The 25,482-nt window shown below is 34.7% G+C and overlaps 2 pseudogenes; one reads left to right on the plus strand and one right to left on the minus strand.

Moving 5' to 3' along the window:
• LOC118036723 (uncharacterized) overlaps positions 1–25,031 on the plus strand; it is a 96,188-nt pseudogene extending 71,157 nt beyond the window's left edge.
• On the minus strand, positions 18,603–18,713 carry LOC118036726 (small nucleolar RNA R71; annotated as a pseudogene).
• Positions 25,032–25,482: the final 451 nt, after the last annotated feature.

The following is a 25,482-nucleotide window of genomic DNA, read 5'->3' on the forward strand; positions in this document are numbered from 1 at the left end:
GAAAACCTAAAAAAAAAAAACACAAAAAAAACACCATGAAGTGACTCCAAAAGCTGAGTTTTATTTGAATGAATAATGAGAAATCACGTTACATAGTCGCATGAAAGCAAAGCTTACCAATCCTAAGTGCATGAGTTTGAAATGAAGAAAGGCTTTCTTTGATAATCCTTTCACGAGGCTAAAATATATCATTTGCAGTCCCCTTTTGAGCCTAATGCTTTTCTTGAGATAAATAACCTTGGTTAGGATCACACCCCACACTTGGGGTAAATGCGATGACATAGAAAAAAACTGTAATGATTGAAAGTGTCCAAGCAACACTAGGGGGCATAAAATAAAATTCTCAATCATCAAAGGTACCCAAACAAAGATGGGGGCATGAAGAAAAATCCAAAGGATCCAAAAATTTTGAAAAAAAAAAAAACAATATGATGATGCTCAAAACCATATAAAGAAAACAAAAACAAAGAGAAAGAGTTCAAGCCCAACACTGGGAGGAAAATTTTGGAAAGACATTTAAATGACAAAAGGTCAAAAAACAAGCATAGGTGATCTTTAGTCTTGAAATCCCTTAAACGCCTTTTGAGCCTTCAAATATCATTTTCTTAATAACCAAGAGCCCAAGCCTACATTACGTGCCTAATCAAGCCCTTTCTGATCAAAGGCAAACAATCTGGATCGGTAGGTAGTGCTTTCTCATGGGAACCAAATCATTATTCATGCAAATAAAATGAATGTTTTCAAGACTGATTCTTTGAAACTCTTATATTAAATCTTGAACCATTTCGACCAGCCAAATGTCACTTCATATTTTTCACCAAAAGCAAAACAAAAGGTTTTCATCACTTTTGATAACCTCTCCATATGAATCACTTGAATTTCTTCAGAATGAGTTTGCTTTGAATCGATGTCAAAATGATTTCTGTGTTTGGAATAGCTTTGGAATTCCAAAAATGTAGCATGAAAACAACTCCTTATCAAACCTTCATTCACATAACCTCATCCCCAAACCCGAATTGAACACTTGGGGGTATGATTAAGTTGGGGGACAATAAAAAAATCTGGTAGGGCTAGCTTCATGATTCCCTTTTTAAGAAATTGTCGGGAAAAATTGGCAACCCTTGAGATAAAGGGGCGGAGGACAAAGAAGTATGATGATATCAAGTCTTTCCTAGGTGTCAAAATCACAAGAGATGACTCGAGTAAGCAAGAGAAAAAAAGCCATTGAAGTTCACTACCAACACTCCAACTTTTGAGAAAAGAAAGACACCATGAAGAAATGGGGACCTATTTTTCTCAAGTAAGTATATATGCATATTGACCATAATGCATTGGTTTCAACGTTGTCAGATCGGTGTTTCAGCCACCACTATTCGGGTAGTGCATTTTCTAACCCTACCTCATTTTGAGTGCGTCTTTGAGCCCTCATTTCCTTTTGAGTGCGCCTTTAAGCCTCCACATCTCGGGTAATGTGTTTTTTAACCCTACCACCTTTCGAGTGCATCTTTGAGCCCTCACCAACATTTTTTTAGGTAGGTCACCCATTACAATGCGATCAATTCTCCATGTTTTTTTTATCTGGGTGGGTCACCCATTACAATGAGACCACTCTTTCCCTTTTTTTGGGTAGGTCACCCATTAAAATGAGACCAACATTTTTCTGGGTAGGTCACACATTACAACGCGACCAATTCTCCATCTTTTTTTACTTGAGTAGGTCACCCATTATAATGAGGTCATTCTTCCACTTGGGTAGGTCACCTATCACAATGAAACCATTCTTTCCTTTTTCTTTCGGTAGGTCACCCATTACAATGAGACCACACTTCACATTTTTTTCCATCTAGGTAGGTCACCCATTACAACGAGACCGTTTTTCATATTCTTTCCACCTAGGTAGGTCACCCATTACAATAGACCACCTTGCACATATTGTTTTTGGTTTTGGTTTAATGAGGTCGCTAGATGGGATCTCATGTAGCTTTGGTTAAAGAAAATCACTAGATGAGATTTCAGGTTGATCGAGCTATGCATATTTTTTGGTTTTTATTTAATGAGGTCATCAGATGGGATCTCAGGTAGCTTTGGTTAAAGGGAATCGCTAGATGAGATCTCAGGTTGTCTGAGCTACATACATTTTTTAGTTCCAGTTGAATAAGATTGCCAGATGGGATCTCAGGTGGCTTTAGTTAAAGGGAATTGCCAGATAGGATTTCAGGTTGACCAAGCTCCACATATTTTTTAGTTGAATGAGGTCGCCAGATGGGATCTTAGGTAGCTTTGGTTAAAGGAAATCGCCAAATGGGATTTCAGGTTAACCGAGCTCCATATATTTTTTAGTTCCAGTTGAATAAGGTCGCCAGATGGGATCTCAGGTGGCTTTGGTTAAAGAGAATCGCTAGATGAGATTTTAGGTTGACCGAGTTATGCACATTCTTTTGGTTCTAGTTAGAGGAGATCGCCAGATGGGATCTCAAGTGGCTTTGGTTAAAGGGAATTGCCAAATAGAATTTTAGGTTGACCAAGCTACACACATTCTTTGGTTTTTGTAAAGGAGGTTGCCAAATGGGATCTCAGATTAACGAAAGAAAAAAGAACAGATAGAGAAAGGAAGAAAGAAGAGAAAGAAAAGAGAAAGAAACAGAAAAAGAAAAAAGTAAGGTCTTTAGATGAGTGAATATTGAGCAAGTTAGGAAGATAAGAAGACAGGTTTTCTTTACAAAGCTTATTATGCAAAACATTGAGGAGTTTTGCTTTGTAAACATTGTAAAAAAAGGGCATCTATTGCTACCCAATTTTTGACCCATGTTTTGGTAAATTTTCATAAAAATCCAAAAATAGCAAAAAACATCAAAAATCCAAAAAATGCATTTTTTTTAATATATTTGCATCGTTTTTAGCATTTTCAGCGTCGTCTAAAAAGAATTTACATTTTTTCAAAGGTCTTTCAAACGCGTTCAACTTTTCATGCGTCATTTTTAAAATCATTGATTTTCCTCATTGAGTCGACATTGAAATTGTTGGTTTTCAAAAAAATACAAAAACAATTAAAAAAAATCTAATTTACAAAAAGAAAGAAGTTGAGGGACCAAGTTTGAAAACCTAACAACATTTTTGCTTATAAATACTGGTCTTCAACACACACAAAAGGGGGGGCAATTTTGAAAGAAAAATACAAAAAAAAGGGGTAAACCTAACCCAAAAATTCATCTCTACCCAAAATGCAGCTGGACCCCCTCGGTGGCTTTGATTTTCTCTCACCGCAGCCCCCATCTCCTCGGCCATCTCTCTTCCCATTCTTCTCCCTCACCAGACACAACAACTGACCAAGACAGCCCCTCTCTCCCTTTCGGCCGCTCCTTTTTCTCCAGCCAAAGCCACCGCCCCCTATTTTCTTCCTCTAGTATTCTCTCCTCGACCTACACAAACCCGACCACAACTCCCTCTCTTCCTCTGATCTACCTCACAATAGCCACGAACCAACTCCCTCTCACTCTCTTCATCTGACCATAAGTAGCAACAACCCACACCGCCTCTCCATCTTTCCCCCTTTCTCCTCCTTTCAACAGCAGCGCCTCACTGAAACCTCCCAGCTGACACCAACCTCTGGGTGCCCACAGACCCATCGTCGTCCCTTTCCCCAGTGGCGACGCTCATAGCTTCGACCTCCAACACTCCTTCCACAACCACCAGATCTGCCGCTCGAAAAAGAAGGAAAAACAATGAACCCAAATAGAGCAGCAGAGTTGAGAATGGACTTGCATAAAAAGAAAAAAATTAAAATCAGCTGTTGTTGTGCGTTGTTTACCTTGTTGTAGGTGATGGTGACCCTCACCATCAGCGTAGGAAGACAGGGAAGAAAAAGACGTTCCTGATCTACCGGTTTTGCTGCCTTTACCAGCGACGGCGCGTGAAACCACGCGCTACCAATGGCGGTGTGTTGCGATGCCGTGGCCGCACAAATTAATTACCCTAGCTTCAAACACAACACACAAGATAGTATAGAGCAAGCAAGGGGTCGATCACACGAGGAAGGTTCAAGTTAGATTTTTATGCTAAATGATATGCAATTTGGGGGGGGGGGTTGGACGTTATCTAGGCTAAAGCAAAAGAAAACAGAAAACTATCAAACAAAATTCAATAAAATCAGAAAATTATCAAGAGAACAAACCTTGGTCGCAATCACACATCCACCTATAAAAATCAAAACTGATCATGGAAACGAAACATCAATTTATATTTTGATCTTAACATTGGTTAGTTAACGGATTCACCATATAACTAACCCTAACTATCAAACAATCACAGTGTCCACACTAGTAATTTAATTCAATGGCATCCTTAAGACCTAGATAAGTTTATTAATAAAAAAAACATAACTGTCCGTAGTCTATGTTTGATTTGATTTAATGTTCTCTCTAAGATTAATAACGTAGATCCGCCATAATTATTAAACTTAGTTGCTTCACAAGTTCATATACCACAACTCCGGTTCTGATATCAAACTTAGCAATAGATTATCTACAATAAAAACTTAAGAGTCCGCTCTAGCAATTAAAATAAACAATCATAGGAAAAATAAGCATGGGAGAACAAATATATTCATCATATAAACTAAAAAGAAAAGGTAAAATAAATCTCACAGTTCTTAAAATCCGAAGGTTTCCGTGTCCTTTCAATCAAGAAAACGAGTTTAGCCTTGCATGTTTGTTGAATAACTAATCAAAAAGATGGAAGAATGCATGATTTTGGGTTTCTTAGGGTAGGGGGCATTTTTCTCCTCTTGGCTGGCTGCCCCTCTTCTATTCTCTCATTCTTTTTAAATGCTAGGAAACCCTAGCCTCTATTTTACAAAATAGTCCTCCCTTAAGTAGACAGTTTACATTTAAGTAGTTCAATAACTATTTTCCTAAAAAGGGAGAAATAGCCTTGCATGAAATCTTTAAGCTTTGATTTAGAGAGCTAAATTGCTGAAATAAAAAATTGGATGTCGGTTTAGATGCTTCGGAACGTAATTTGAACTCGTTTCTTGACGAAACCTATTTGCTGGCAGAATTTAGTTGTCATCTTTGAAAAATCATATCTCCCTCATATGACATCATTGTTTGTTGAAATTTGGAGCGTTTATAGGTCTTTTAGTCAGGAATCCAAAAAAATTGATTTTGCATCAATTGGACTTCTGTAGCTCCATATATTCAAGTCGGATGATTAAAGGTCAACACTGGCAGATTGCAAGATTTGACTTTAAAAGCTGCAATTTCCATGCTCTTCCTTATTTTATTGTCTTGCCTTAGATTTCCAGAAAGGTATGGATGTTAACTTTTTAATGCCACTGGAATCACTTTATTTTGACCTTTCGGGCTCATGCTCTGCACAAAACATCGACTGAAGGTCAAATATGCCAATTACCTCCAATTTACTCCTTTTTGCATCTTTCATCCAAAAGTGCCTTCAAAACATAAAACAAAGAATATCAAGGAATTTTATATATAAAACATATGGAAAAAAATAGTTAAATGTGGGTGAAACTATCGAATAATATGGTTGCATCACAGTTGTGTCTGGAGCAACGCGCCGCGACTGGTCCAGCATTGTTCCTGCAGTTCTAAAAGGCTTCCCAGCACTGTTATGGATTTTTGAGGGTTTATTTTGTAATTTTCAAGTTGTTTAATGTAATATTTGTTAAGTTTGAGTTTTTATTTGTATTTTTGTAAATGTGAAAAAAGAAAAAGAAAAAAATATATAGTAAAAGTGAATGTGTGTGCTTTGTTTATTTATTTATTTATTTATGGATGTTTTGTTTATGATAAAATTGCAAAGAATAAAGAAGAATTTAATATTTTGATTTGCTCACGGTCCAAAATTATGAACTTATACGTAAGTCGTATTTCTAATATCCGATGACAAAAAACAATTATTAAAATTTCTTTAACACGTCAAAGCCATGAAGCAGCTTACCTTAGATAAGGTGCATTAGGGGTACTAATACCTTCCTAACCACAACCAGTCCTTGCCCGCGAATCTTTGACAAGACCAATACATCCGAGTTTCCTAGTATCCCTCAATTAAATACTAGGTGGGGACTCCAACAAACCAATCAAATCAAAGCAACGCATAAAGAAAAGATCGCCAACCGAAGCCGCGCGAGTGACGTGCGACAATTCTCTTTAGCCATGTTTTTTGAAAATGGTGAGGATTTTCTAGAAAGTTTATCACTTAATGTGTGTGACTAAACTCTCATGCAAGTGCAAAAGGAAAGAAAAAGAAGAAACAAAAATTAGAAAGACAATAAAAGTGAAAAGAAAAATAAAATAAAATATATAATTTATACAGTAACTTACCTCCTCGACAATGTTCCAAAAACTTGACATGATCAAAAGATTGATATATTATCCCAAGTGCAGGAGTGTCAAAGTAACAAATAACCTAGCAAGACCGAGGTCAAACCATAGGAAGGTGAACTATATAAAATTACAAATAATAAATTAAAAGGAGTTGGAGAGAACTTTTAAGATGAGATATTGATGTAAGGATTAAACAAAGATAAAATAATTGTTAAGGTTAGGGGATCCACTAATGGTATTTTAAATAGGTATAATATAAACTCCTTTTATTTCTCAACTGAAAACCACACACAAAAGAGGTTTCAAATCGGATTATAAACTATTAACATGATTATATTAATGATCTTATTTGAGTAATGCCAATACTTGTAAATGTTGTCAGGTATTCATGATGATAACTTATGTTAACAACAAATCAAGTTCTTTTCATAGCACAGGTATCGGTTATACCATACAGTTGTCTATGAAATGATCAAGTATTTGTTGTACCAAGGGTTATTCAACATAAATCTAGATTAACCATTTAACAAGCAAGGTATTAAGAGTAAGTAAAATAACAAATACAAAACATGTTAGTATTAAACATTAAAGTCCATGTTGAGTTTACACTATACTTATTCTTACACCATTAGTGTAACATTTTCACATTGACATAATAAACTTAGTTAAACATTATGAAGAAGAGAAACATAAAAAAATAAGATAAAATATAGTTATGATGAAAATAATAAACAAGAGATTAATAAAAAAAAACTTAAACATTACAAAAATTCAAAGAAAGAAAGCAAGAATATGATCTTGATCTGAAAACCAAGACGCCTAAATGCATGGCAAATGCCTCCTTTTATAGGCCAAAATTTGGAACTATTGATTTGATGACTAATTATTGAGTGGGTGGCCACCTCTTGACTTGGTGACAACCATTATCTTCTTGTCTGAACAAAACGTAGTTGCTAAAATCATAATTTGAACAGATAGTCTTCATGAACATTTTAGGAATTTGTCTCAGCTTTCCAATAAAACAAGAATGAGCTCATTTGGACTTCTAGAACTAGAGATATGGGCCGAACACTAAACAATGTCTGGGATGTAGGACATATTCTGACTTCTCTTTTGTTGCTACAGTTTGAACTTGAAAACGGCCAGTTTGAATCTTGGATTCTTCATAAAAGTTTTAAGCCTATGTCTTAGCTTTCCATCCATATAAACCAGACCTAAATCCATATTCTGCAGCTCCAATTATGATCCAATAACTTAATCATATTTTAGTTTGAATTGAACCAGCATATCTTTTTTAAGCTTATCTCTCTTTGTCTTTTCACTTTCAATAGTTAAACACATCAATCAATCCTTTAAACTATAAGATATGCCTGCATTTAAAATTAGGATTTACCATAAATTAAAGATATCTTATGTTATCAGACTTGTTATTATAAAATATGCTTAAGTTAGGGAATTTAATGATACTTTAAGTGCAATATGATGATATAAAACCTTGATAAAAATGCACTTTTAAGTATTAATCACTAATCATCACCGCAACTCGACCATCCATCTAAGATGTTATTAGTTGAAGCTAATCATCAATACAACCCGACCATCCCTCTAGGATGCTATTAGCCAAAACTAGTCATCCATTCATCTCGGCCATTCCCTTAGGGTGCCATTAGTTGAAGCTAATAATTAATTGCAACTCGATAATCCTTCTAGGATACCATTAGCCAAAAGCTAATCATCAACGCAACTCATCCATCCATCTAGGATGCCATTAGTCGAATCTAATCATCAATTCATCTTGACCATCCCCTTAGGATGCCTTTAGCTGAAGCTAATCATCAATCGCAATCCGACAATCCCTTAAGATTCCATTAGCCGAAGCTAATCATCAATTCATCCTGGCCATCCCCTTGGGATGTCATTAGCCAAAGCTAATCATCAATCATAACCCGACAATCCCTTAGGATGATATTAGCCAAAGCTAATCATCAATGCAATCCAACCATCCATCTAGGATGCCATCAACCGAAGCTAATCATCAAACTCAACCCGACCATCCACATTGGATGCCATTAGCCGAAGCTAATCAATAACTCATAAACATGTCATAATCAGTTTAACATTCATTAACAACTGAATCAATATTTCATAGTCGGTTTAACATTCATTGGCAACTTGATTAACATTTTATAGTCGGTTTAACATTTATCAACAACTCAATCAACATCTCATAGTCGGTTTAATATTCGTCCATAACTCAATCAATATTTCATAGTCGGTTTAACATCCATTGACAACTCAGTCAATAGTCAGTTTAACATTCGTCAATAACTCAATCAACATTTCATAGTCAGTTTAACATTTATTGGTGACTCAATCAACATCTCATGGTTGGTTTAACATTCATCGACAACTTAATCAGTATTTCATAGTTGGTTTAACATTCATCGGCAACTCAATCAACATCTCATAATTAGTTTAACATTTGTCCACAATTCAATCAACATTTCATAGTTGGTTTAACATCCATCGATGATTAGTACTTAAAAGTGCATATTTATCAAGGTTTTATATCATCATTTTGCACTTAAAGTATCAATAACTCTTTAACTAAAACATGTTTTATAATAACAAGTCTAATACTATTAAATGCCTTAATATACGGTAAATGTTCATCTTAAATGCAGGCCTATCATATAAATCAAAGGATTGATTGATGAGTTCAAGTATGGAAATTGAAAGGACAAAGAGAGGGCTAAACTTAGAAAAGAGATGTTGTAGCAGTCCAAACTAGAACATTGTTCGGTAATTAGGTCATATCTCGAGTTCTAGATCTTCAAATGACCTCAAATTTTTACACAGATTTGGTAAGACATAGGCCTACAACTTTCATGTTTTCATCATCTAAGAAGGCCATTTGCAAGTCCAAATTATAGCAACAACGGAGAAGTCCGAATTTGTCCTGCAGCCCGAACACTGTTCAGTGTTTGGCCCATATCTGGAGTTCTAGAAGTCCAAATCACCTCCATTTTTTTTTTCTAGAAAGCTGAGTCAATTTCCTACAACTTTTATGTTTTCAAGTGGACCCAATTCTGATGCTAGAATTTTTGTTTTATTCAGAAAAGACGATAAGGATTTTCACAAAGTCAAGAATTGGCCACCCACTCAACAATTAGTCATCAAATCAATAATTCCGAATTTTGGCCTATAAAAGGAGGCATTTGCCATGTATTTAGGAGCTTGGTTGTTCAGATCAATTTCATGCTCTTTATTTCTCTTTTTATATTTTTTGTAATTCTTAAGTTTTGCTTTCATTAATTTCTTGTTTATGCTTTTCATTTCCTTTCCTTTCCTTAGTTAACTTGTATCTTATTTATGTTCTTGTTTTGTTTATTTATGTTTCTCTTCTTCATTATGTTTAGCTAAGTTTATTATGTCAAGGTGAAAAGGTTACACTAATGGTGTAAAAACAAGTATAGTGTAAACTCAACATGGACCTTAATGTTTAATATTAACATGTCTTATCTTTTTATCTTACTAATTCTTAATACTTTGCTTGTTAAATGGTTAATCTAGATTTGTGTTGTATAACACTTGGTACAATAAATGTTTGACACTTTGATAGCCCAACCGTATGGTATTACCTACACCTGGGCTATGAAAGGAACTTGATTTGTTGTTAACATCAGTTAACATCGTGAATTCCTGACAATATTTAAAAGTTTGGTGTTATGTAAATAAGATAATTAATATGATCATGTTAATAATTTATAATGAGCTATTAATGACAAATCATCCGATTGGAACCTCCTTCGTGTGTGGTTTCCAAATTGAGTAATAAGAGTTTATACTATACTTATTTGAAATACCATTGGTGGATCCTCTAACCTTGACATTTGTTTTTATCATTGTTTAATCCTTACATTAATCTTCCATCTCAAAGTTCTCATTAATTTCTTCCTCCTCTTCTTTTTATTGTTATTATTATTATTACTACTAATATTACTACTTCTACTACTACTACTACTACTACTACTACTACTACTACTACTACTATTATTATTATTATTATTATTATTATTATTATTATTATTATTTACATTCTTGTTATATTTTATGTACGTTAAGTATGCTCTGTGTTTGATCAAGGATCCTGATATTGTTGATCTTGCCGTGTTCATTCGCATCAGAAATCTGTTTATATTATATAATATATCTCTTTGATCTTTTCATAAACTCGGTATATAGGCTGGAAACTTGTGACCCGATCTTTTAGATCCTTCTCAAGTATAACAACGCCACGTACTGAGTATTATTATTATTATTATTATTGTTGTTGTTGTTGTTGTTGTTATTGTTGTTATTACTGTTGTTGTTGTTGTCTTGTTATTTATAATTTATACAAATAACCTTTTTGTGGTTCGACCCCGGTCTTGCCGGGTTATTTATTATTTTGACACTCTTGCATTTGGGAGAAGACATCAATCTTTTGGTCGTGTCAAGTTTTTGGTGTTGTTGTCAGGGAGGTAAATTCTTGTACGAATTATAGTATTTATTTTGTTTTCTCTTTTCACTTTTCTTGTATCTAACTTTGTTTCTTTTGTTTTTTTTCTTTTTCTTTTATTTTCTTCTTCCTTTTATTCTCTTTCTACACGTGCATGAATGTTTGGTCACGTACATTAAGTGGTAGATTTTGTAGGGTATCCTCATCATTTAAAAAAAAATGGCCGAAGAAGATAACCAGTCACTTCATAATGAGAATAATGAGAATAATCGTGTTAGGACATTTAGAGACCACATGAATCCCACAAGAACAAGTGCACCCTCATGCATAGTTTTCCCTCCTGATGCATCCCATTTTAATTTTAAGCCAGACATTATTTAACTTTTACCTTCTTTTCATGGCTTAGATCTAGAAAATCCATACTTGCATTTAAGAGAATTTGAAGAAGTTTGTAACACCTATAATGACTTAAATTGTAGCATGAATACCATTAGATTAAAGCTTTTTCCTTTTTCATTAAAAGATAAAGCTAAAACATGGCTACAAAATCTTAGGTCAGGATTCATTCGTGCTTGGGATGAAATGCAGCAACAATTTTTAAAGAAGTTTTTTCCATCTCATAGAACTAACTCTTTCAAAAGACAAATGACCACTTTCACTCAAAAACCAAGTGAAACATTTTACCAATGTTAGGATAGGTATCGAGACTTGCTTAATACTTGCCATCATCATGGTTTTGAAACATGGAGATTGGTTTCATAATTTTATGAAGGGTTAACACCTAAAGATAGGCAAATGGTTGAATTGATGTGCAATGGAACTTTTGAAGATAAAGACCTTAATGAAGCAATGGAGTACCTAGACTTGCTAGCTGAAAATGCACAAAATTAGGACACTACGGGCACTTATAAGGCACCAAGTAAAACGCAACCTCATACATCTAGTGGAGGTATGTATAACCTTAGGGAAGATCATGACCTCCAAGCCAAGTTTACATCTTTAGCTAGAAAAGTCGAGGCATTAGAATTGAAAAGGAGTGGTCAATTAAAATCTATTCAAGACATTGTGTGTCAAATCTGTGAAACAAATGAACATGCAACCAATGATTGTCCAACTTTGCCTTCTTTCAAGGAATGCCTCCATGAACAAGCTCATGCTTTAAACAGTTTCGAAAGGCCCAATCATAACCCATACTTGCAAACATACAATCCTGGTTGGAGAAATCACCCAAATTTCAGTTGGAAGAGTGATAACAATAATGCACAAACTTCATAGCCACCTTTTCAAGCACACCATAATTTCCAAAATTCTCATGGATATGCACCTCCTTATGCTCCACCTCCTAGAAGAAATCTTGAGGAAACATTGCATACATTCATTGAAAAGCAAGAGACAATCAACACTCAACTTGCTCAAAGCATGACAAATTTTAAAGATGCTCTTGCAAAATTGACATCAGCTCTCAGTTTCCAAGAGAAAGGTAAGTTTCCGTCTTAACCACAGCAAAATCCAAAGGAGAAATACAATGTTAATGCAAGTAGTTCCAGAAGTCAACACATGGATCAAGTCAAATCAGACATCACTCTTCACAATGGTAAGGTTATTGAAAAACTCACTCTTGAACCTTGTGAGAAAGATGATGAATCAATCTCTGAGGGTAAGGAAGGGGTTGAATCTGAACATTGCAAAGAAAAGACTGATTTCCCACCAGCACTTCCATTTTCTTATGCCATGACCAAACAAGAAGCAATCGATGATGAAAAAGGCACCGAAAATGTTGTCACAAATCATTTGTCAAAGTTGACAATAGATTCGACATTTGACATCACACCAATCAATGATTACTTTCCTGATGAATCTTTACTTTCTCTTAGTTCAATGCCTTGGTTTGCTAAAAATAACAACTTTCTTGCTTCAGGATTTTTGCCAGCTCATTTGGATAACCAAGATAAAAGAAAGTTTTTGAGAGACATGCAAAACCTTTATTGGAATGACCTTTACTTATTCAAATATTGTCCTGATCAAATATTTCAAAGATGCATTCCCGACAATGAGGTAAGTAGTGTCATTAAATTTTGTCACTCTACAACATGTGGGATCATTTCTCGTTAAAAAAGACGACTGCAAAAATCTTACAAAGTGGATTTTACTGACCCACCATATTCAAGGACTCATATGCATTCTGCAAAACCTGTGAAAATTGTCAAAATGTAGGATTTATTTCAAAACATAGAGAGTCTTTAGATAATCTTCTATTGACTCTTAAGTCTCATCATAGTGGAGATGTGCATCGGGCAATTCATGATTTATGACCCCATTTGTATAAAGAACAAGCTCATCATAGTCTTGGGAATTTGACTATATATAAAAAAAGACCATGTTTACCAGTTTTTAAGAAAACTGGATGGGAAGCCTATCCCCAACCCATAAAGGGTGTTTAAGCCGTTCTTGGACGTAAAACCAAGGAAAGATGTGAGCCACAATCACAACTACCTGTACATACACATGTTTTTTTTAAAATAAATAAATAAATAAAGAGAGAGAGATTGTGAGATTACGGTTGGCCTACATATAGGTGGTATGATTGCAATTTCAATTTCTCATCTATAAATTCTTCCCTTCCTTCCCTTCATTTCTACTCAACCCGTACATTCATCAAATATAAAAGTGTGTAGAAATGGCAGGTTCCTCAAGTCATCAATAAACAATATTTGTGTTTTCGGTGGATCCAGTCCTGGGAAAGAAAAAGAGTTTTTAGAATCAACAAATCATCATGGTCAGGTACTAGCTGAGCGAAAGATTCATTTAGTGTATAGAGGAGGCAACCTTGGGTTAATGGGGGGAGTGTCAAAAGCTGTATTTTTAGGAGGTAGTCAAGTTTTGGGGGTTGTCCCCAAAGCTTTAGCATAAGAGGACATTATTGGAAAAACAATTGGAGAGGAATTACAGGTCCCCACAATGTCTGATCGACTGAATACAATGTTTAACCATGCCGATGCCTTCATTGCCTTACTAGGTGGTCTGGGCACATTGGAAGAGATCTTTCATATTTCCTCTTGGGCCTAACTGCACATTCACCATAAACCCATAGGTTTGTTAAATGTTAATGGTTTTTATGATAAGTTATTGTCTTTTCTTGATCATGTTGTGGAAAAGAAATTTCTAACATCTCTAACACGACAAATCATAATCTCTGTTGCTACTGCTGAACAATTAATTAACCAACTATAATCTTTCATCCCTGTAATTAATCCCTCCATGAGTCGCATAAATTGGTCAACTAAGAAAAGCCGTAAAAAGCTTAGATTGGATTTGAGCCTTTGTTTGTAAAAACTTTGTGTCTTTTGGCTTTATTATTGTGTTTTGTTGTTTCTTATATTTGTTTAAGTGTGTTTCAGGTTTGTCAGTGTTTGCTATTTCTAATGATGTCTTCTATACTCTATCTTTCTACCTTAAGACATTGAGGACAATGTCTCATTTTGGTTGGGGGGAAAGGTGATTAGTACTTAAAAGTGCATTCTCATTAAGGTTTTATATCATCGTATTGCACTAAAGTATCATTAAATTCCCTAACTACAACATGTTTTATAATAACAAGTCTGATAATATAATATATCTTTAATTTATGGTAAATGTTTATTTTGAATGCAGGTATATCTCACAATTCAAAGGATTTATTGATGTGATTAACTATTGAAAGTGAAGAGACAAAAAGAGGACTAGGCTAAGAGAAGAGATGCTGGTTCAATTCCAAACTCGAACACCATTCGGTTATTGGATCATAACTAGAGTTGTAGAACTCGGATTTAGGTCTACTTTATATGAATCGAAAAGCTAAGACATAGACCTACAACTTTCATGAAGAGTCCAAGACTCAAATCTGCCGTTTTCAAGTTCAAATCTTAGGAACAACGGAGAAGTCGGAACCTGTCCTGCAGCTCGGACACTGTTCGGTTTTCAGCTCATATCTTGAGTTCTAGAAGTCCAAATGATCTCTGGTTTTTTTTTTGTTGGAAAGCTAAGACAATTGCCCACAGCTTTAATGGAACAAAGGGCTCTAATTATGATGTTAGCAATGACGTTTTGACCAGCCAACAATATCAATAACCAGCCAATAATGTCAAGAACCAGCAGCCAACATTGTCAAAAACCAGCCACCAAATCAATGGTTGGCCACCAACTAAATAGTTTGTCAACCAATCAATAGTTCTAATTTTTAGCCTATAAAAGGAGGCATTTGCCATGTATTTAGATATATTATTTTTCAGATCAAAATCATCTTCTTGCTTTCTCTCTTTGTAATGTTCAAGTTTTCTTTCATGCTATATTAATATCTTGTTTATGCTTTTTTTCATTTCCTTTCCTATACTTAGTTAACTTATATCATGTTTATGTTCTTATATTGTTTATTTATGTTTTTCTTCTTCATTATGTTTAGCTAAGTTAATTATGTCAAGGTGAAAAGGTTTCACTAGTGGTGTTAGAATAGATATAATATAAACTCAACATGGACTTTAATGTTTATATCCAAGAAAGATTGTTATTAACATGTTTTATCTTTTTATCTTACTAATTCTTAATACCTTGCTTAATGTTTAATCTAGATTTGTGTTGTATAACACTTGGTACATCAAATGCTTGATCCTTCATAGTTTTCGACCGACATCATTATTATGATAGGAACTTGATTTGTTGTTAACATAAGCTAGCAACATGAATGCCTGATGATATTTATAAGTATGGTGTTACTTAGATAAGATAATTAATATGATCATGTTAACAATTTATAATGAGCTAATAACGATAAATCATCCGATTGGAACCTCCTTTGTGTGTGGTTTCCAGTTGAGTAATAAAAAGAGTTTATATTATATTTATTTGAAATACCATTAGTGAATCCTCTAACCTTGACATTTGTTTTTATTATTGTTTAATCCTTACATCAACCTTACCTCTCAAAGCTCTCTTTATTATTACTACTACTATTATTATTATTTACATTCTTGTTATATTATATGTACGTTAAGTATGCTCTGTGTTTGATCAAGGATCCTGACATTGTTGGTCTTGCCTTGTTCATTCGCATCAGAAATCTGTTTATATTATATAATATATCTCTTTAATATTTTCATAAACTCAGTATATAGGCTGGAAACCTGTGACCCGATCTTTTAGATCATTCTCAGGTATAACAACGCCACGTACTGAGTATTATTATTATTACTCTTAATATTACTATTATTATTGTTGTTATTGTTGTTGTTGTTATCGTGTTGTTATTTATAATTTATACAATTAACCTCCCTGTGGTTCGACCTCGGTCTTGCCGGGTTATTTATTACTTCGACACTCCTGCACTTGGGAGAAGACATCAATTGATTAGTACTTAAAAGTGCATGTTTATCAAGGTTTTATATCATCATTTTGCACTTGAAGTATCAATAACTCCTTAACTAAAGCATGTTTTATAATAACAAGTTTGATATTATAAGATACCTTAATTTATGGTAAATGCTCATTTTAAATGCAGGACTATCACATAAATAAAAGGATTGATTGATGAGTTTAAGCATTGAAAGTTAAAGGACAAAGAGATGGCCAAACTTAGAAAAGAGATGTCGGTGCAGTCCAAACCGGAACAATGCTCGGTAATTGGATCATATCTGGAGCTCTAGATCTCGGATTTAGGTCCATTTTATATGGATGGAAAGGTAAAACATAGGCCTACAACTTTCATTTGGATACCAAGATCTGAGAAGGCCGTTTTCAAGTCCAAAATATAGGAACAACGAAGAAGTCCGAAGCTGTCCTGCAGCCCAGACACTATTTAGTGTTCAGCCCATATCTTGAGTTCTAGAAGTCCAAATGACCTCATCTTTTTTTTGTTGGAAAGCTGAGACAATTTCCTAGAACATTCCTGAGTATTCTGGGCAAATTATGATGTTAGCAATGACGTCTTGTTCAGACAAGAAGATAAGGATTGTTATCAAGTCAAGATGTGGCCACCCACTCATCAATTAGTCAACAAATCAATAGTTCCAAATTTTGGCCTATAAAAGGAGGCACTTACCATGTATTGAGGCATCTTGGTTTCCAGATCAAGATCATGCTCTTGCTTTCTCTCTTTGTATTGCTTATGTCTTGCTTTCATTAATATCAAGTTTATGCACTTCATTTCCTTTCTTTTACTTAGTTAAGTTCTTTCTCATTTATGTTCTTATCTTGTTTATTTATGTTTCTTTCTTTCATTATGTTTAGTTAAGTTAATTATGTCAAGGTGAAAAGGGTACACTAATGGTGTAAGAATAAGTATAATATAAACTTAACATGGACCTTAACATTGGATACTAACATGTTTTATATTTGTTATCTTGTTCACTTTTAATACTTTGCTTGTTAAATGGTTAATCTAGATTTATGTTGTATAACACTTGGTACAACAAATACTTGGTACTTTCATAGCCCATACTGTATGGTATAACCGACACCTGAGCTATGAAAGGGACTTGATTTGTTGTTAACATAAGTTATAATCATGAATGCCTGCCAACATTTACAAGTATTAGCTTTATTCGAATAAGATAACTAATGTAATCATGTTAACAATTTATAATCTGATTGGAACCTCCTTTATGTGTGGTTTCCAATTGAGTAATAAGAGTTTATATTATACTTGTTTGAAGTACCATTAGTGGATCCTCTAACCTTGACATTCGTTTTTATCATTGTTTAATCCTTACATTAATCTTCTAACTCAAAGTTCTCATTAATTTCTTCATCTACTTCTATTACTACTACTACTACTACTATTATTTTTATTATTGTTGTTGTTGTTGTTATTTACATTCTGTAATATATCCCTTTGATCTTTTCATAAACTCAGTATATAGGCTGGAAACCTGTGACCCGATCTTTTGGATCATTCTCAGGTGTAACAACGCCACGTACTGAGTATTATAATTATTATTATTGTTATTGTTGTTGTTGTTGTTGTTGTTGTTGTTGTTATCGTCTTGTTATTTATAATTTATACAATTAACCTCTCTGTGGTTCGACCCCGGTCTTGCCGGTTTATTTATTACTTCGACACTCCTGCACTTGGGAAAAGACATCAAGCTTTTGGTCGTGTCATCAATCTTTTGGTCGTGTCAAGTTTTTGGCGACGTTGCCGGGGAAGGTAAGTATTGTATAAATTATATATTTCTTTTATTTTCTTTTGTTTTTACTTTTATTTGTTTTTCTAATTTTTGTTCTTTTTTCTTTTCTTTTCTTTGCACTTGCATGAGAGTTTGGACACGTACATTAAGTGGTAGACTTTCTAGGAAATCCTCATTTTCTTTAGAAAACATGGCCGAAGAAGATAACCAGTCAATTCATAATGAGAATAATGAGAATAATCGTGCGAGAACACTTAAAGATCACATGAATCCAATAAGAACAAGTGCACCATCATGTATTGTTTTTCCTCCTGATGCGTCTCATTTTAATTTTAAGCCAGGTATTATTCAACTTTTACCCACTTTTCATGGCTTAGAATTGGAAAATCCATACTTGCATTTAAGAGAATTTTGAAGAAGTTTGTAACACCTATAATGACTTAAATTGTAGCATGAACACCATCAGATTAAAAGCTTTTTCCTTTTTTCATTAAAAGATAAAGCTAAAACATGGCTACAAAATATTAGGTCAGGATCCATTCGTGCTTGGGATGAAATGCAACAACAGTTTTTAAAGAAGTTTTTCCCTTCTCATAGAACAAACTCTTTCAAAAGACAAATCACCACTTTCACTCAAAAACCAGGAGAAACATTTTACAAGTGTTGGGATAGATATAAAGACTTGCTTAACACCTGTCCTCATCATGGTTTTGAAAGATGGAGATTGGTTTCACAATTTTATGAAGGGTTAACACCTAAAGATAGGCAAATGGTGGAATTGATGTGCAATGGAACTTTTGAAGATAAAGACCCTGATGAAGCAATGGAGTACCTAGACTTGTTAGCTGAAAATGCTCAAAATTGGGACACCACAGGCACGTGTGAGGCACCAGGTAAAACTCAACCTCATACATCTAATGGAGGCATGTACAACCTTAGGGAAGATCATGACCTCCAAGCCAAATTTACATCTTTAGCTAAAAAAGTTGAGGCACTAGAATTAAAAAAGAGTGGTTAGTTAAAATCTGTTCAAGAAATTGTGTGTCAAATTTGTGAAACTAATGAACACTCAACCAATGATTGTCCAACTTTGCCTTCTTTTAAGGAATGTCTCCATGAACAAGCCAATGCTTTAAATAGTTTTCAAAGGCCAAGTAATAACCCATACTCACAAACATACAACCCTGGTTGGAGAAATCACCCAAATTTCAGTTGGAAGAATGGTAACAATAATGCACAAACTTCACAGCCACCATTTCAAGCACACCATAATTTTCAAAATTCTCATGGATATGCACCTCCTTTGTTCCCCCTCCTAGAAGAAATCTTGAGGAAACACTGCATACATTCATTGAAAAGCAAGAGACAATCAACACTCAAAATGCTCAAACCATGGCAGATCTAAAAGATACTCTTGCAAAGTTCACATCTGCTCTTAGTTTTCAGGAGAAAGGTAAGTTTCCATCTCAACCACAACAAAATCCCAAAGGGCAATACAATTCAAGTGCAAGTGGTTCCGGAAACCAACATATGGATCAAGTCAAATCAGTCACTACTCTCCGTAGTGGTAAGGTTATTGAAAAACCCACTCTTGAACCTTGTGAGAAAGATGAAGAGTCTATCTCTAAGGGTAAGGAAGGGGTTGAACCTGAACATTGCAAAGAAAAGGCTGATTCACCGCCAGCACTTCCATTTCCTCATGCCATGACCAAACAAAGGAAAGTCAATCATAATTCTGATATCTTTGAGACTTTCAAACAGGTAAAGATCAATATACCTTTGTTAGATGCTATTAAACAGGTACCGTCTTATGCTAAATTTTTGAAAGATCTGTGCACTGTGAAAAGAAAACTGAATGTGAAAAAGAAAGCATTTTTAGCCGAACAAGTAAGTGCCATTCTTCAAAATGATAATGCTTTGAAATATAAAGACCCTGGTTGTCCTACAATTTCTTGCTTTATTGGAGAACATAAAATTGACAGAGCTTTACTTGATCTTGGAGCTAGTGTGAATTTACTTCCATATTCGGTTTTTCAAAGTCTCAATCTAGGTGAGTTGAAACCTACTGCTGTAACTCTTTTACTTGCTGATAGATCTGTAAAAGTGCCTAGAGGAATAGTTGAAGATGTGTTAGTACAAGTTGATAAATTCATCTTTCCTGTGGATTTTATTGTGTTGGATACACAACCTGTTGAAGCATGCAATCCAATTCCTGTTATTTTAGGACGTCCATTTCTTGCAACCTCTAATGCATTAATTAATTGTAGGAATGGAGTGATGAAGTTATCTTTTGGAAACATGACATTGGAGATGAATGTTTTTAACATTTACAAGCAACCTGGAGATAATAATGATTTACAGGAAGTAGATTTTATTGAAAAATTAATCTATGATCAATTTGAAAATTCTTCCAGTGAAACTGAGTTTAATGAATCTGAAGATTTGCAAATGGTTTATTTTCAGGAAAAGTCAAAGGCAAATAGTTGGAGACCGAAAATTGAGGAATTGCCACCACGATCAATTGAGTCCATACCTTCAAGTGTTCAACCACCAAAACCCGATTTGAAGCCATTACCATTTAATCTCAAATACTCATTTTTAGGAGAAAATGAAACTTTTCCGTAATAATTTCTTCCAAACTTAATGTTCATCAAGAAGGTAAGTTATTACAAACTCTGAAAATGCACAAAAATGCATTAGGATGGACCATAGCTGACATAAAAGGAATTAGCCCTTTGATTTGCACACACAAGATTTATTTGGAGGAAAATGTTAAACCATCTAGAGAAATGCAACGAAGGCTTAATCCTAATATGAAAGAAGTAGTGAAAAAATGAAGTCATTAAGCTTCTAGATAATGGAATCATTTATCCTATTTCTGACAGCAAATGGGTAAGTCCTACCCAAGTTGTACCCAAAAAGTCTGGAGTTACTGTGGATAACAAATGAGAAGAATGAGTTTAATTCCAACTAGGACTATTACTGGTTGGCGCATGTGCATTGACTATAGGAAACTTAATTCAATGACTAGAAAAGATCATTTTCCTTTACCTTTCATGGATCAAATCCTAGAAAGAGTTGCAGGTCATGAAATTTTATTGTTTCCTAGATGGCTATTCAGGTTACAATCAAATTGAAATTGCATTTGAAGATCAAGAGAAAACTACTTTCACATGTCCATTTGGTACGTTTGCATATCGAAGGATGCCTTTTGGATTATGTAATGCACCAGCCACGTTTCAAAGATGCATGCTTAGCATATTCAGTGATATGGTTGAACGTTTTCTTGAAATTTTTATGGATGACTTTTCTGTTTTTGGTGATTCATTTGATGATTGTTTAAAATAACTTGGAAAAGGTTTTGAACAGGTGTGAAGAGAAGAATCTTGTGCTGAATTGGGAAAAATGTCATTTTATGGTAACAAATGGTATTGTTCTTGGTCACATTGTTTCATCAATAGGAATTGAGGTTGACAAATCTAAAATCGAGTTAATTGCCAACTTACCAGCACCAAAATCTATTAAAAATGTTAGATCATTCTTAGGACATGCTGGTTTTTATAGAAGGTTCATCAAAGATTTTAGTGTAATATCTAAGCCATTATGTAACCTTCTAACAAAGGATAATGTTTTTTGAATGGACTGAACATTGTGAAGAAGCCTTTGTTAAACTTAAAAGCTTGCTTACTTCTGCTCCTGTTATTCAACCTCCTGATTGGTCATTACCTTTTGAAATAATGTGTGATGCTAGTGATTATGCCGTGGGTGCTGTTTTAGGACAAAGAAAAGACAAGAAACCTTATGTGATTTACTATGCAAGTAAAACTTTAAATAGTGCTCAAATGAATTACACTACCACTGAAAAGGAATTACTTGCAGTAGTATTTGCATGTGAAAAATTCAGATCTTATCTTGTTGGCTCACCTGTTATTGTTTTTAGCGATCATGCAGCGTTGAAATATCTTCTTTCTAAGAAGGATTCTAAGGCTAGATTGGTGCGGTGGATTTTGTTACTTCAAGAATTCGATATGACAATCAAAGATAAGAAAGGCACCGAAAATGTTGTCGCAGATCATTTGTCAAGATTGACAACTGATTCAAGATCTGACATCACACCAATTAATGACTACTTTCCTGATGAATCTTTACTTTCTGTCTCTACAATGCCTTGGTTAGCTAATATTGTTAATTTTCTTTGTTTCAGGACATTTGCCAGCTCATTGGAGTACTCAAGACAAAAAGAAAGTTCTTGAACGAAGTGAAGAACTTTTATTGGGATGACCCTTACTTATTCAAATATTTGTCCTGATCAAATATTTCGAAGATGCATTCCCGACAATGAGGTAAGTAGTGTTATTAAATTTTGTCATTCTGAGGCCTGTGGGGGTCATTTTCTCATCAAGAAAGAAAAACTGCAAAAATCTTACAATGTGGATTTTATTGGCCCACCATGTTTAAAGATACGCATGCATTCTGCAAAACTTGTGAAAACTGTCAAAAAGTTAGAATCTATTTCAAAACGTCACATGATGCCTTTAAATACTATTCTTGTCATTGAAATCTTTGACTGTTGGGGTATAGATTTTATGGGTCCATTTCCTCCATCATTTGGTTTTGTTTACATATTAGTCGCAGTAGACTATGTTTCAAAATGGATAGAGGCAATTCCAAGTCGTAATAATGATCATAAAACAGTGATCAAGTTTTTTAAAAGACAATATTTTGAGTCGATTTGGAATCCCTCGGGCCATGATAAGTGATGGTGGAACACATTTCTGTAACAAGTCATTTGAGTCTTTAATGAAGAAATATGGAATTACACACAAAATATTACCACCCCTTATCACCCCCAGACAAATGGACAAGTAGAACTTGCTAATAGGGAGATCAAAACAAATCTTGGAGAAAAACTGTTAACCCTAATAAGAAAGACTGGTCTTTAAGACTTAATGATGCACTTTGGGCTTATCGAACTGCTTATAAAACATCATTAGGTATGTCACCTTATAGACTAGTTTATGGGAAACCTTGTCACTTGCCTGTGGAAATTGAACATAAAGCTTATTGGGCTATTAAAGCTTTTCAATTCAAACCTTGATGATGCTAGTCAGCTGCGAAAATTGCAAATAAATGAGCTTGAGGAAATAAGAAATGATGCATATGACAATTCAAAAATTCATAAAGCAAGAATCAAAGACTTTCATGACAAGAAAATACTGAGAAAAACATTTAATGTTGGTCAAAAAGTGTTGCTTTATAATTCTTCGACTCCATTTATTTCCTGGAAAAACTAAGATCAAGATGGAGCGGTCCTTTCATTGTGAAACATGTGTATCCATATGGGGCCTGTGATATTGAGAATCCAAAGAATGGCAATGTTTTCAAGGTAAATGGGCATCGTTTAAAAGTTTATTTTGACAATTTTTCAGTTGAAAATGACTATATTGAATTGAGTGATCCTGTATATAAAGATTGATTTTTTTTTTCTCACATTGTTTTGTGTTTTGGTATAACTTTTGTTTTTGCTAGTCTCTCTTTCACCCCGGTCAAATGGCGGATAACGGTACTCCGTGACTTAAGTCGGTTCTTTCAGTTTCCCAAATTACTGAATATTTGTATATATTTTGTACAATTCTCTGCTCTTTCTCCCTTCTTTGAATCTTTTCCCCAATTCTCATTTGAAAATGGACACCACTCTTGAAAAGTTGAAAAGGTATTTTCCCGTTCTGCCTCTAAATGCAATTACAAAAATTTACCGTGCTAGGTGTGCAAGATTGAGGTTGTTAATGAATCATGGAATTCCTGAAGATATTCGCTGGCTAATTGAAGCAAAGGTACGATTATCAGGTGAGTCCTCTAATTCTTTCATTTCACACATGCCTGGAACAGGTACAAGCACTTTTGCAAAGAAACGTCGTGCAAAACGACTGAAAGTCTGTCACAGATGTGCCAGATGGACTTGTAATGTGACATGTCGTTCTTTAGGAATGATATCTGTAAACCGTGAAGATAAGATACAATTCATTAAGGATGGCCTGAGTAAGGGGTCTTTAGATAATCTTTTGTTGACCCTTGAGACGCATCCTAGTGGAGATGTGCATCGTGTAATTCATGATTTATGGCCACAATTCCATAAAGAACATGATCGACTTAGTCTTGGGAATCTGACTAAAAAAGACCCTGTTTGCCAGTTTTTAAGAAAACTGGATGGGAAGCCTATCCCCGACCCATAGAGGGCGTTTAAGCCGTTCTTAAACGTAAAACCAAGGGAAGATGTGAGCCACAATCACAACTACCTGTACATACATGATTTGTCAACATAAATAAATAAATAAATAAAGAGCGAGAGAGAGAGAGTGTGAGACAACAACTGGCCTACATATAGGTGGTATGATTGCATTTTCAAATTCTCATCTATAAATTCTTCTTTTCCTACCCTTCATTTCTACTCAACCCATACATTCATCAAATATAGAAGTGTGTAGACATGGCAGGTTCCTCAAGTCATCCCATCAGAAATATTTGTGTTTTTCGGTGGATCCAGTCCTGGGAAAGAAAAAGAGTTTTTTTAGACTCAGCAAATCATCTTGGTCGGGGTACTAGCTGAGAGAAAGATTCATTTAGTTTATTGGGGGAGGTAGCCTTGGGTTAATGGGAGGTGTGTCAATGGCTGCATTAATGGGAGGCAGTCAAGTTTTGGGGGTTGTCCCCAAAGCTTTAGCACAAGGGGACCTCATTGGAAAAATAATTGGAGAGGAAGTACGGGTCCCCACAATGTCTTATCGGATGAATACAATGTTTAACCATGTTGACGCCTTCATTGCCTTACCAGGTGGTCTGGGCACATTGGAAGAGATCTTTCATATTTCCTCTTGGGCCCAACTGCACATTCACCATAAACCCATAGGTTTATTAAATGTTAATGGTTTTTATGATAAGTTACTGTCTTTCCTTGATCATGCTGTGGAACAGGAATTTCTAACATCTTCGGCACGACAAATCATAATCTCTGCTGCTACTACTGAATAGTTGATTGACCAACTACAATCTTTCATCCCTGTAATTGATCCCTCCATGAGTCGCCTAAATTGGTCAACTACAGAAAGCCGTAAAAAGCTTAAATTGGATTTGAGCCTTAGTTTGTAAAAACTTTGTGTCTTTTGTTTTTATTATTATGTTTTGTTATTTCTTATATTTGTTTAAGTGTGTTTCAGGTTTGTCAGTGTTTGCTGTTTCAGGTGATGTCTTCTATACTCTTTCTTTCTGCCTTAGCACATTGAGGACAATGTCTCGTTTTGGTTGGGGGGAGAGGGTAGTTGATATATTAAAAAAAAAAAATTATTAACTAACTGTGTTTTCTATTATTAAAACCATTTGACAACATTGTTATTAGGATAGCAGAGTATAGAGTCAGTTTTATTACCTCTTGAGACACATCTTAGTAAGTATCTTTATTAGGATGGTAGAGTAAGGAGGAAAT

This window comes from Populus alba, chromosome 5, assembly GCF_005239225.2.
Source record: "Populus alba chromosome 5, ASM523922v2, whole genome shotgun sequence".
Lineage (NCBI taxonomy): Eukaryota > Viridiplantae > Streptophyta > Magnoliopsida > Malpighiales > Salicaceae > Populus > Populus alba.